The 13,597-nt window shown below is 38.9% G+C and overlaps 1 protein-coding gene across 1 annotated transcript in view; it reads right to left on the bottom strand.

The window, feature by feature from the left end:
• LOC136857286 (protein qui-1) overlaps nucleotides 1-13,597 on the bottom strand; it is a 2,256,165-nt gene that overhangs the window by 1,731,380 nt on the left and 511,188 nt on the right. The window contains exon 3 of the mRNA XM_068225125.1: nucleotides 3,893-3,962. The gene's annotated coding sequence lies outside the window, so the exon portion shown is untranslated. The remainder of the gene's footprint in view (nucleotides 1-3,892; nucleotides 3,963-13,597) is intronic.

Raw genomic sequence — 13,597 nt, 5'->3', positions numbered from 1 at the left:
TCTATAACAAGTAAATTTATATTATCTATGTTAATGGCTCTCTGAAACTAACTTGAATGTGTAAAGTAATATCGGAGTGAAAGGTATAAGTTCCTATTTTAACTCGGAGTAAGTAAACTTGGAAAATATTGCTTCCAAAACATATCGTTTAAAATGTCTTTATTGTTTTAAAAGTAACAGCTTAGCGCGTCGTTGCGTTCTAAGTACAGCAAGAAACAGGTCAGCGTCTATTCAACAGCGAAATGATCTCATAACCGCCTGTGCTACCCAGACTGATGGAATGCTGCTAAGCGGGTAGCCACATGAAAGTGCACGAGACTAGGTACAACACGTATATTAATTCGTAATGTCTTAAAGCTATACATGGTTACCACCATTCTAGGATACAACTAGCACTTTAAAATTCAAACTTCCCCTTCATTCTTCTTCCTGGTACGAATGGGCCTACGTTGGACCAAGCTTCTTCAACTGCTGGGCTTTGTAATTTGCCCAGTATCCTCGCATTTTCTGTCGATGTAAGTCCTTTCATTAATCTGACCAGGTAGTATACTAGATGGCCATAGAAAGCTACTCTCCTTTTGCTAGCACTATTAGAGAGCCTCTCTATACGTTCGTAGAGCTCGGAATTGTGTCCTCCACGGAATTCTTCATCTTCCTTTACCGGACCTAAGATCTTCCTGATAATTCTCCTCTCCCTGACTTCCATCAGATCTCTTCGGTTCAATGAAAGACACGCCATGGCTTACAGAGCTTCTGGTCGTATGACTAACGTGTAGTGCTTCAGTTTCAGGTTGCGTCACAGACTTTTTTTTGTTATAAATAAGTTATACTTGTATTTAGTATATATGAGATCTCGGTCTATGTGTACAATATTTTGAATTCCTGTTTCAGGGTTCTTCATTTCTAGACAGATACACTAAGAGACTAAAGTGAAAGCGCAAGAAATTGACTTTGTATAACATCACCAGCCCCGTTGTGTAGGAGTACAGTCCAGATCAGTCCAAGGATTTCAGTTCTGGACTGAGAGCTGGAATAGGGTACACGAGTCTCGTGAGACCAACTGAGGAGCAAGCTGATAGGAGAGGCAACACAACAGGTCACGAAAACCATGCCTTCCATTGAAGTACACCCTTAGCTTTTTCCTCGTGCGAAAATGTGAAACCATGGCAGAGCTGCTAATTTAGGGATTCCAATCCACCAGCACCCAAAGACTAACCTACAGTTACATAATACATGCCACGTAGACAACTCGTTCGGCGCCCTCATATTTCACATTACATTACATCTCTCTTCTCTTTAGAGCTATGGGATGATATCTACTATGAGATTCCCGGAAAATTAATGTGTAATTTTTCAAATGAAAAGGCTCTTCCACGTAAAACTATTATTTCCATATAAAAGCCATGTAAAACTAAAAATCTTTGGCTTCAGAGCTCCACATCTTCATCAGTCGACCCTCCACTTATTAAACCCATCCATACGACCAGTTGAAGGTTAGAAATAAAATTCCATTCAGCTCTTCATGTCCTACAATATCGGTCCGTGAAAGAACTCTGCTGGCACATTCGGCGCTTACCGATAAAATGAATTATAAGCTCATCAATACTTAGTTCAAAAGAGTTTGTGTTTCTCTACCATCTGGTCGAGAAACACAGAACGTCGAAAGTAACTACCAGCAAATAACCTAAATGTCGTCACATCAAAATGCCTGTACACCGTGGATAAATCTAATTATTATTATTATTAGCCCCGAAAAGGGATGCCTTGAATGTAGGTCTCCGTATTTAAGCAGTCCTATCAATCGCTTGTGCCAAAATTGATTCTGTGAATTCAAGCAAAGTTCTACACTCTAGAGCTTGGAAGATCATTCCTTGACTACCCCTTCAAAGTCAGTTCGAAACTGCCTGTATAACTTCCATTTCCACGTGGAATCCAAATCACATGGATGTGACGTTAATATTAAAAGGTAGCTATGCGTTTAGGGTGGCGCAGCTGTGAACTTGCATCCGGAAGATAGTGGATTGGAACTCCACTGTCAGCAGCCCTGAAGATTGTTTTCCGTAGTTTCCCATTTGCACACCAGGCAAATGCTAGGGTTGTGCCTTAATTAATGCCATGGCCACTTCCTTCCCACTCCTATCCCTTTCTTATCCCATCGTTGCCGTAAGACCTATATGTGTCGGTGCGACATAGAGCAAATTGTAAAAATATATGTGTATAATAAAAGGGATGCATGATATCTGTACCGGAAGTTACACCCGCCCCATTCATTTAAATAAAGCGCCTTAGAGAATGCCATCTAAAATTTGCAACAACTAATACAAGAAGATTGGACATTTCTCGTCCTATAAACTATAAACATATATTATGCCCTCTGGTGTGAGGATTGACTAATAAAATTGTAAAGTAATTTTGTATTCTAAGGTTTCCTAAACTGAATTGATTATTCTTTGTTTTTGGTGTGTTCAAGTTTACAACATTTCCAGCACTTCCCGCCAATTTAAGATGTTGGCCAATAGGAAATTTTGTATGTATTTTCATGCAAACAACAGTGGCCGGTATTTATTTAATTACCCAACAAGACTTGGGGGTGTGTCGGGCCTTAGCCCAGAGTTTTCTGGAACTTTCTCTTTGGGTATAAAAGCTGGCATATTTTCGGGCAGGTTGTTTTATTGATCGTTCCGGTCTACAGAGTATGTGTTTATAAAGGAGTTGGGGACACCTCGTCCATCTTTGAGAAGTCCACCAGCTCAAGCTCATGGCAGTCCTGGTTTAACTAAGTGATAGTATTTGAAAGCTAGCTCGAGAGGAAGGTTTCCAATCTTTAACAATGTAGGTTTAATTTTCTAAATTGTAAATTCCAAAATTCAAATGTGATTTTCAAACAAGCCAAAGGAATTTAACCGAAATCAGGGAATAGGGGGTGGGCTACACTCTTGTGTTCCCTATCAAATTAATTTTTGAGGTGACTATGATTTCTTAAACTTTTGCAGTTTGTAATCTTTGTAACTTAATTCTCTCCATCTAGTCACCTCAGTAGTATAGGCTTAGCCTCTGTAACTTCGGGCTTAAGCCCAAATAGGTTTTTAAGATTTTCAATTCAATTTTCAAGGAGCACAAGTGTCCGCCTCCTCAGCATTTTGATTTTTGGGCCAGTAATTTAAACTGTTGTTTTTCACAAAGGCCTGGTAGAATGGGTACTCGATACCCCTGTTAAGCTCTATTTCATTTCTATTATGTAAAGCATATAAGACAGTGAATACTGCTTGAATTGGTAAAATATAGGTTGTGCCTTTGATAGGCTGGACATTTCTGGAAACAGGTTCCTAAGTGTAAATTTTATGCAGCAAAGGTGCTCTCACTGATGGTGTATTGGGAGATCCATCTCATTGATTCATTGAATGGAGCAGTAGTGCTCAAGTAACAATTGTAAATTGGGAGCTTCAATCTCAGATTTTTAATTGGCAATTTGTTGATTATTCTGATTGTGATAGTATTTGAAAGCTAGCTCGAGAGGAAGGTTTCCAATCTTTAACAATGTAGCTTTAATTTTCTAAATTGTAAATTTTAAATCTTAAAAGAAAAAAAGGATACCAAAGTAAGAAATATATCTCTAATTTTAAAGTTTTAAATTAATCTTCTGATTGTCTTATATCGAGCCGTTCATGCCCGCACCTTCTTTCACCTCTGTGGTCCACACAAACACGGTAACAACATCCATTTAGCTTATCAGCGTCTTCCACCACCAACTCGTAAAATAACAAGTGCCCTCCCTTTAGTGTTCACATTCGTTGCACAAAAGAAGTCACGAAGATACAGATAAATATTTTGTAGGACAGTGCTGCAGCCACAGACGAGTGCTGTCTAAAATTCTAATTTGAAAAACACTCACCTGAAGTCGAACCGCGCTCTCACAGCAGATACCTTGGCCTGTGTAAGTCACTCTCCTTCAACGCAAATATCTGCAAGAATAAAATTAAATTAGTTAAGGTAAGAAATTTCTGCACATTATTTTACACAATAAACCAGGCATAACTACATAAAGGCTTCAATATTATCTACTGCATTTTACAATCACGGAAGTCCACCAAACCTCTCGATTTCAATAATAATTTGTTATTAAACCACAACATGGCTGATAAGTTCGTGTTTTTTCATCTTAAAATAACAATCACTATTACCATTTAACTTTCTAGACTTAATTTTCAAAATCATTTCGTCCTATAAATTGCCTTTAACTTATCAGCGAGACCGACGTCCTGGTGTGATGCAATCCATGTAAGACAAATCACGCACAACACCTGAGAAGAAAGGACTACAATAACGGGAATGTAATAAGTTCAGAAAATATTTCGATATTTATTAAAAATGTATTAAATTTATTAAAAATTTCAACAGGGAGTTTCAACATTAAAATGATCATCTAGAACATTAATTTCACTCTCTTCTTCAGTTACTCACTTGTTTCTGTTACATATTCTAGGAGTTACACTTTCAGTTCACCTAATTGCTTGAAGAGGTTTACAAACATGTCAAGACGTCTGAAGTTTATTGGGATATCGTTCTGCTTTCAGAGCTTAAGAACGAGCAGATTTATTTATTTATTTATTTATTTATTTATTTATTTATTTATTTATTTATTTATTTATTTATTTATTTATTTATTTATTTATTTATTTATTTATTTATTTATTTATTCACGAAGCGCAAGATACAGCTACACTGAACGCATTTTACTCGTACTATCTCTTATTTTTATCAATTTGCTTTGCGTCGCACCGACACAGATAGATCTTTTGGTGACGATGAGATAGAAAAGGGGTAGGTGTGGGAAGGAAGTGGCCGTGGCATAATTCTTAGTCCCAGAATTTTCCTGGATTGAAAATGGGTAACTACGGAAAACCATTTTTGGGGCTGCCGACAGTGGAGTTCGTACCCACTATCTCCCGAATACAAGCTCACACCTGCGCGCCCCTGGAAAACTGGCCCTGCACTTATGCTGTCAACAGACTAAACAAATATGTTCACCATAAAACATAACAAACATAACAAAACATAACAGGATCAGGTACACAGCCTACTAATAACAACTGTCCAAATCGAAAACCACGAGAATGCTCATGATAATAGCCAAGTCGTCATGGGTTAAGATGGCGCTATAACCACTTCACATCAACCTATCCTTAAGAGATTATTTACTCCTCTCTGGGATATACGTTTACTTGATGCTATATCAAGCCCTTGTCTCCTATTAATAGTGTTAAAGAGTTTGGAGGCGGATTAGAAAAGATCGTTGAAGTATTGAGTGCTGAGTTCGGAGCGGAAAGGAACGCCGAGAGAGAAGGGTGAGACAAGATGTTTCTACATTCACCATTTAAATGTCGGCTTCTTCAACACTGGTAAATTCCATCTCCCACCACGCTCTAGTTCTTGAACTATCACAAAGTAACTTGAAAGGAAGTTGCAATGCAATCCGTGCACAGTAAAGGAAACAAACATAAGAACATCATAGCCTCGTAAGTAAGCAACTGAATGAATCAGATAACTGGCAGTATTTGCAGTTTTCAAACTATGATAGCTCGTAAACCATTTGCATTGGAATACTAAAAAAATCATGATTGACATTCTAATTTACTCTAGTTTCATTTTTTAAATGCCAACAGATATGTTTCCATTTGAAGAAACGTAACTTCCTAAATTAAGTACACATTCCACTAATTATTAAAATCTGTGTATGAGCTACAATTATGAGCCCATGGTTACTTTCCATTTTTGTGCAAACAGCACATCAACAGAGCCTTCATTTTCCGAAAAAACATGGGGTGAAAGTTTTAGGTGTTTCACCCTCTGTATGCATGATATAAAAGTGATTTGATAGAACCTGTTGATGTTCTTTTAGGAACGAAACCTGTTATTCTGTTATTAACAAAAAACGTTTTCCAGGTATTTTTCGAGCATTTTCTTAATATTGTATTAATTTAGACAGAGTGTGAAACATTTAAAAGCTTCCACTTTAACAAATTTAATTAAAATGCATTTTTATTACATGATTTCTTTTTCATAGGTAGAGTAATGCTTAACTGAATTCTTTCCACCGAGACAACAAAAGTTCGAATCTTGGTGGGGTGGAAGGTTCACCTGAAGAAATCGCGTGATGTCGGAAAGTTCATCTTGTCTTATATCCCCAGCCAAACTAGAAAATGATCCAGGGTATAACAGATGAACCCTTGAGGAAAGCTGCAGAATGATTTGTTTACAGGTTTTGAATATTTGGCGAGTCCAGCTCTTTGGCTGAAAGGTTATCGTAGTGATCTTCGGCTCGGCTCAAAGTCTCGGTTTTGAATCCAGGTAGGACCGGGGATTTTATCCGTATTTCGTTAAATCCTTTGACTCGGAGACTGGATGGTATTAATCTAGGGTCATGAGGCCTAGGCTATCCTTCATTTTCAGATCCTTCGTGCCCTTTAACTTTCTCTGGCGTTTCCTCATTCGTAGAAGAGCCGGACCTCTTCCATTCTTCCTTCTGATTAGTGTTAATAGAGGATTACCCGCTGTACTTCCTCTTAAAACAACCTAATACAGTTCTTTGTTTTAAATCACACACACAAGACACCACATTGCCAACCATTGCAGAGAAGCGCAATACTGAATACATTTCTATGCATGGGTTTTGTTCAGGAAGAATATCCAGCCGTATAAATAGACTAAATCAACATTACAAAACTGAGTCAAGTATGGACTGTACTAAATTACGAAAACGCTGTACTGTCAATGAAGATTCTTGGAGAAGTGGTTAGCCCTATTCCCGGTCACCTTCGTACCTTGAAATTAACATGGTCATTATATTTTTGAAGACTCATCTGAACTTCAGGGTCATTATACCTCTTCAGAAATAGAAATCTCGTTCCTAAATTGTAATCTAATTCACTTAATTCTGGGTGAACTGAACACGCCTTTGCCATTTCATCTATAAATTAAGGTGTTGTCAAAAGAAGGGCTGCAAAAGGCGAGGTACTAATAATGTTATTGGTTTTAGGTGAACTGAGTGGTTCAGAAGGTTGAGGCGCTGGCCTTCTGAATCCAACTTGGCAGGTCCGATCCAGGCTCAGTCCGGTGGTATTTGAAGGTGCTCAAATACGTCAGCCTCGTGTCGGTAGATCTACTGACACGTAAAAGAACTCCTGCGGGACAAAATTCCGACACCTCGGTATCTCCTAAGACTACAAAAGTAGTTAGTGGGCCGTAAAGCACATATTATTATTATTATCATTATTATTATTATTATTATTATTATTATTTATTATCATAGTGCTAGTACGTAAGCCTCACTTCGACAGTCGAAATTACTATGTATAAAGTAATTGGAAATTCTACGTGGACTGTTAATATTTCTTATGAATGAAAGTTACAGTTTCCAGGTTTAATACGGAATTTGAATGGAATCAAAACAGGTATGACAGTATTTCCTTACATTCCATACTTGACTCAATTAATTCTTCTTCAAACGTATCGTTTCAGCTTCAGTTGTTTGTTTCTGTAACTGCATATTATATCTTTTCCACTTTTGCCTGTGTTTCCTCTTTTCGTCTTTCTTGTGGGGTTTTACTACGTCGGATGGCCGACTCATTAGAAATTTGTTGACTTAACACGAAATTTCTACAAATGTTGACGAATCAAATTCTTTTCGGATGAGACCTCATGGCTTCAGGGACGTCATGTTCTCCCGACGGATTTCTGCTGATGTTTATCTGTCGACGTACAGTCGGTTAAACTAAGTCCAAAGCTCCAAGCTCAAATGAAAAGTAAACGTAATTACCATAATCTCCCGTAAATAATCACCAGATCCTAATTAACTAAATAACTCTGCTATTACAGTGCGAGCAAATGGATACGGTATCTAATACCCGTACTTTCAAATGCACAAAACACAAATATAATGAATATTGAATTACTGGCATTTGATAATATCACTCTCTGTAATGCGAATACATCAAAGCAGGCAACAGGACTTGGTTCAGTGTAATGCCATCCGATGTTGTTATTGTTGTTACTTGCTCTAAAATGACAACCTCACTGCACTGAATGAGAAGCATTGTTATCACCTTCGATGCGCAAAAATGTCAAACCCGAGAGTAAAAATTGGTTCAGTCTTATGCCTATAGATAACGTTAATGTTGCGTACAACAAAATGACAATCTCACCTCCTTAAATGAAGGGCAATTTATCGAGAAAAAATCAAGCATACGAATTCCAACTAAGCCGAATTATTTCTCTACCATAGAAACATCTACAACGAAGTATCCAAAATAAATATTTGTTAAGATGTTATTCCATACGGGGTTGGAGATGAAGTCAAATGAACCTTGGTAGCAAGATTTTACGACCTTTCGACGTGAACCTCATCAGAAGAGTTAATGAGACGAAATGAATGACGTGATATATGACAGTGGGAGGAGAGAGGGTGAAACCCTATGCCTGCACGTAAACTACTCCTGTCTAATAGCACCAAATGGTCCGCTCAACGCTTTCCGTCCCTAACGGACGGACGAATCATCATCTAGCGCGCCACAAGCCTTCACTCGATACAACCAATACGAAAAGGTTTGGAATTTAAACCATGCTTTTGGCACGCAATCTAGCGATTAGAAATTGTATATCACCACCTCCCTTACCTTTCCGGCTAACATTCTGGTGGTAAACATTTTTCAACCAATAGGATTCGAACCGTAAAACCACGGTGTCAGACCTTAAATTTACCGTCTTAACGACCACGAACACACAAAGACTGTCTGCTTACGTGCTTATTGATGTGGATAATGCGTTTTCATAGCCCAAAATGGAAAAAATGATTCATATATTTTACTGAAAGGTAGCATTTTTAAGGTTTTTAAGATGAAACTATCTGTACCAGTTGGAATGAAACAGAAGTCAGGATGTACTTAAACTCCAACTCATGCCGATAGATATAGCTGTGTACTTACATCATCATGGAGATAAGATACTAACTTCGCTGACAGAAACCAATTTTTCTTTAAAAACTTCCCAAATTTGTGGCTGTGAAAGGGTTAATGTATTTTTCTTGTAAAAAGCCAAAAAAATATAAAAATGGTACTAATTTCAGCTGTTGAATCCTCCTTGTTTTCTCACTATCGCTGTGAATGACAGAGAGAATTAAGCATTTCATACATATAGATTTATCGGTTTTACAATCCACTGACTAAATTTATGGTTTACGGAGACACGAATGTACCGGAAGTTTGTTCCGCATTGACACCGGTAAATTGGCGCCAACAACATTCTCAATATCTCTGCAAGTATTTATGGTAATTAGTTGGTCATTTTGTGTAATTTGGTTTCCCTTATATTGGCAATCATTTATAATGAATTCTGAAAATGTATGACAATAAACACTCTGAAAAATGGAGTGATGTTGTTGCTAAGTGACAAAGAATCTTGGGTATCAAGACTTTTCTTTTTCCATTTACTGTACGTAGGAAGAATGATGTTAAGTTATCGTTTTGTTTCCCTCAACCCTGTCAGACGATGCAATTGTAGACCAATAGACCCAAATGTATCTGACATAGATTTTGATGAGAATGATGACCATGGTGACGAAGTCAATCTATCTGAAGACTGTAGCAATGACATAGACAGTTCTGATTACGAAGGTTATTCTGTGCTACTTGCCGAGATACAACGGAGGAGTGTGTCCTGGCATCACAAAAGCCATCAATTAGTCAAAATTAAAGTTTTATATTATCCCAAGCTAACTTACTTAGGAAAGGAAACTACAAATACTGTCGAAGGGAAAGAAGAAGAGAAGGACGAAGATGAACCTGCCAAGAAAATCCAAGAGTTCCTACACCAATACCACCTGCCCTGCACTTGCAAGAAGAGAGTATGATCTCCATTTGCCTCAAATTATGAATGATATTTAGAAAAACAGGTCAAAATGTCGGCTTCAATGATGCAAGGGACTAACATTCGTTCAGTACGAGACATGCAAAGTAGTTCTGTGCGTTATTTCAGAAGGAAACTGCTTCAGTTCTTTCCACAAAGCAAGAAAGTAAGACTCAAACGTGTTCAGGTACAATTGTTATTTTTTGAAATTGTAATATTGATTTCAGCACCAGAAATTAATTTGTAAACCATGAAAGTGCAAATACAATTGTTATTTCTTACACAGGCCTACTATGAAACACGTGTTATTTCATTTATAATGTTTTATCATGAGTAATTAGTTACTGTACCTGAAAATATTGATTGAGTATTACGACAGTGAAGTAGAATGTAAAAATGATAATGGAAATAGAAATGTCTTGGTTTGGTCCCGAGATATCATATATGATACCTACTTTTCCGAAAAAGAAATGAAAAATTAATTTTTTGATTGATTCCTTTACCAGAGACCCGATACACTCTTGAACATTAATGTTCCATCAAAAATATCACCCACGTTTCTCCTCAGGACTGAAGAGGTTAATACATATTTGAGCACATCCAAATACCACTGGAACAAGCTGGGATCGAACCGGCTAACTTGAGCTAAGAAGGCCGGCGCTCAACCATCTGAGCTACTCAACCCGGCAAAGGTGAGATGATGATTTACTTTCAAAGATTTCACAAATTTCTTACCACAGGACCAGAAGTTGATTAAGTCCTTGTAATGCAGACCCTCCGACGAATGTGAGCGGCAACTGCTGCTATGTATGGGAACTGCGTGCTTTTATAGTGGACGATAGTGTGTGGTGTGTGAGTTGCAGAGGTGCTGAGGACAGTACAAATATCCAGTCCCCCGGCCAGGGTAATTAACCATTTAATGGTGAAATCTCCGACTCGGTTGGGAATCGAATCCGGAGCCCTCTGAAGCGAAGGTGACAACACTGACCATTCAGCCAAGGATACAACAGAAGCATAAATAATCATGATGCAGAAAATTGTTGTTAACCAGTTATTTTATTTCCCGAAGTTTAAATACAGTAGGCTACAGCAGTAGCAAAGATTACTGTGGACTGAATCGCGCCTGGAAGATACGGGTACAGTTTAAGAACAGCACTTTGCGGGTTGCCTACACAACAGAAACTCAAGCACGCGTAGTGGTGGCAGAAACCCAGGAGTAATTGCATTATCACAGAATGTAACTCGCGCTCACTTCCCTTTGTTAAATTCCCGTACGCGCCCAATTCTGTCAAGAGCAATGAGATGTTGAGAGGAGGAACACCGCGGAGAGAATATTTGTTGACAACATTCCTTTAATGTAACATCTGCTGATCTGCTCGCTCTGAAATCCTTCATCCGTGTTACAGGAAAGTATTGATTCGTCCTTCACATCCATATTATTTTGAAATAAACTGTTATGCATTAACCACAAGATTTTCTTAACGTAGACATAAGTTCTTGACAACCGGTGCATGGAAAGAAAAATTTGAAGAACGAGTATATCGCCGAGGGTGTTTAATTTATGATTATGATTCATGTTTCAATTAACAGATAAAAAGTAGACTACTTGTTGCGAAAAACAAACTGAAAATCTGAAGCATAATTTTCATGAAATAGCGCTTCAAAGTAATGCAAACTTTGTGCTAAGTATGTGACGCCACACGCATACTCTGTTAAAAGATGGCGCTGAGCTGACTCGCGCGCTCAGTTGGAGGTTAGTTGAAACAGCAAAAATAATTTAATAAGTCTTTTTTTTACAATTTGCCTTACGTCGCACCGACACAGTTAGGTCTTATGGCGACGATGGGATAGGAGAGGCCTAGGAGTGGGAAGGAAGCAGCCGTGGCCTTAATAAAGGTACAGCCCAAGCATTCGACTGGTGTGAAAATGGGAGACCACGGAGAACTATCTTCAGGGCTGCCGACATCATGGTTCGAACCCACTATCTCCGAATACTGGATACTAGCCGCACTTAAGCGACTGCAGCTATCGAGCTCGGTAATAAGTACGTCTACGATACCCTCAAAACCCTGCGGCCGTTAGAATAGTGACAGCATACCACCAATTTATAATCTCTTTTTTTTTTTTGTAATTAGCTTTACGACGCACCGATACAGTTAGGTCTTATGGCGACGATGGGATAGGAAAGGGCTACGAGTGGGTAGCAAGCGGTTCTGGCCTCAATTAAGGTACATCCCCGGCATATGCCTACTCTGAAAATGATAAACCACGGAAAACCGTCTCCAGGGTTGCTGACAGTGGGGTTCGAATCCGCCATCTCCCGAATGCAAGCTACCAGCTACGCGACCCTAAAATCACGTTCATCTCACTCAGTCTGTTGGGTAAATCCGAGAATAAGACTAGTTTCTGGAATCCACGATACCAGAGGTTTCGAACTTCATAAAAATTGTTAAAATCGGTTCGGTAACTTATGAAGTTCCTTTTGCGTATTTTCTTTGTACGTCCCACCGACAAAGGCAGTGTTATGTGGGATATGTGTGGTATAGGATTGGGAAGGGAGTATCTGTGCGTTTAGTTAAGGTACATTTTGGTGTGAAAGTGACAAACCATGGAAAATGAACTTCAGAGTTGCCGACAGTGTAGTTCGAACCCACTATCTCCGGAATTGATGGCTCAAAGGATTAGTATGTGCTCCTGTAGGTCCTCTTCTTGCTGGTGGAAGAGTGCTATCAAAACACAGCAATTGTCACTGATTTCTACTAAGTCCAATGCATGCATGTCCAAGCCAATGAGCTAAGTCTACACAGACAGCTAAGTCATGCAGGGGCAGAATAGTGAGTCCCCAACGCTTTAAAATGAGGACCAACGAGCTAAAGAAGACAAACCTAACAGGGAACATCGCTTCTCTAAGATTCGTTGGCGTTGTGCTGACGACTCCACCAGGAAAACGTTTTGTTGCAAAATCTCATTTAAAAAAATAGCCGGAATGACATATGGAGTTTGACAATGGGACGGACCCTGGGATTTCGGTATTGGAAAACACTGGATCAGTATAGAGAGGAATGACGGAAAATTTTCATAAAAGCCAGGGCCCAGGAGGGGCTGTTGAGTTGATGGTGATGGTGATGATGATTAAAATCCAGTCAAAGACAGTCGAAACTCGTTTAAAACAGGACGCCATTTTTGCTTACTATACATACAAGGCATAGTAAGGAAGTAGTTGACGAAGACTTAGCACAGATAATGACGAACACTGATTGCCTGGTGACCACGGTGTCGATTTTCTGTCTACGCGAAACTGTCTGCTCTAAATTGACGACGCTAATTCCAGATACACCCCCGGCCCAAAAATATGACTTTGTTAAAAAGTGGAGCAACATCCAAATAGAAGCTGACTACCAAGATGCCTGTTTACCAGTCAGATAGCCTGCTAATAATAGAGTAACATGTTGTCAGCGTGATGATGTTCTCTGATGTGCAGCTCAGCTCTCTTGACCAGGTCCGCTACCTCTCGTATCAACAGACTCTCAGTTGGTTTAAGGGCGCTAAGTGAACCTCGTTTCAGCAACCAGTCCAAAATTCGAACACCAGACCTCCCAGAAAGGGGCATGTCCGCTGCCGCTACACTACGGGACTAGTTAAGTCCTTATATTAGTTAAAACGGATTATTTTATAATCATACACAGCTTATTGAAAC

Source organism: Anabrus simplex, chromosome 1 (assembly GCF_040414725.1).
Source record: "Anabrus simplex isolate iqAnaSimp1 chromosome 1, ASM4041472v1, whole genome shotgun sequence".
NCBI classification, from domain to species: Eukaryota; Metazoa; Arthropoda; class Insecta; order Orthoptera; family Tettigoniidae; genus Anabrus; species Anabrus simplex.
Note: the sequence above shows the minus strand (reverse complement) of the source record. Positions and strands in the feature narration are given on the sequence as shown.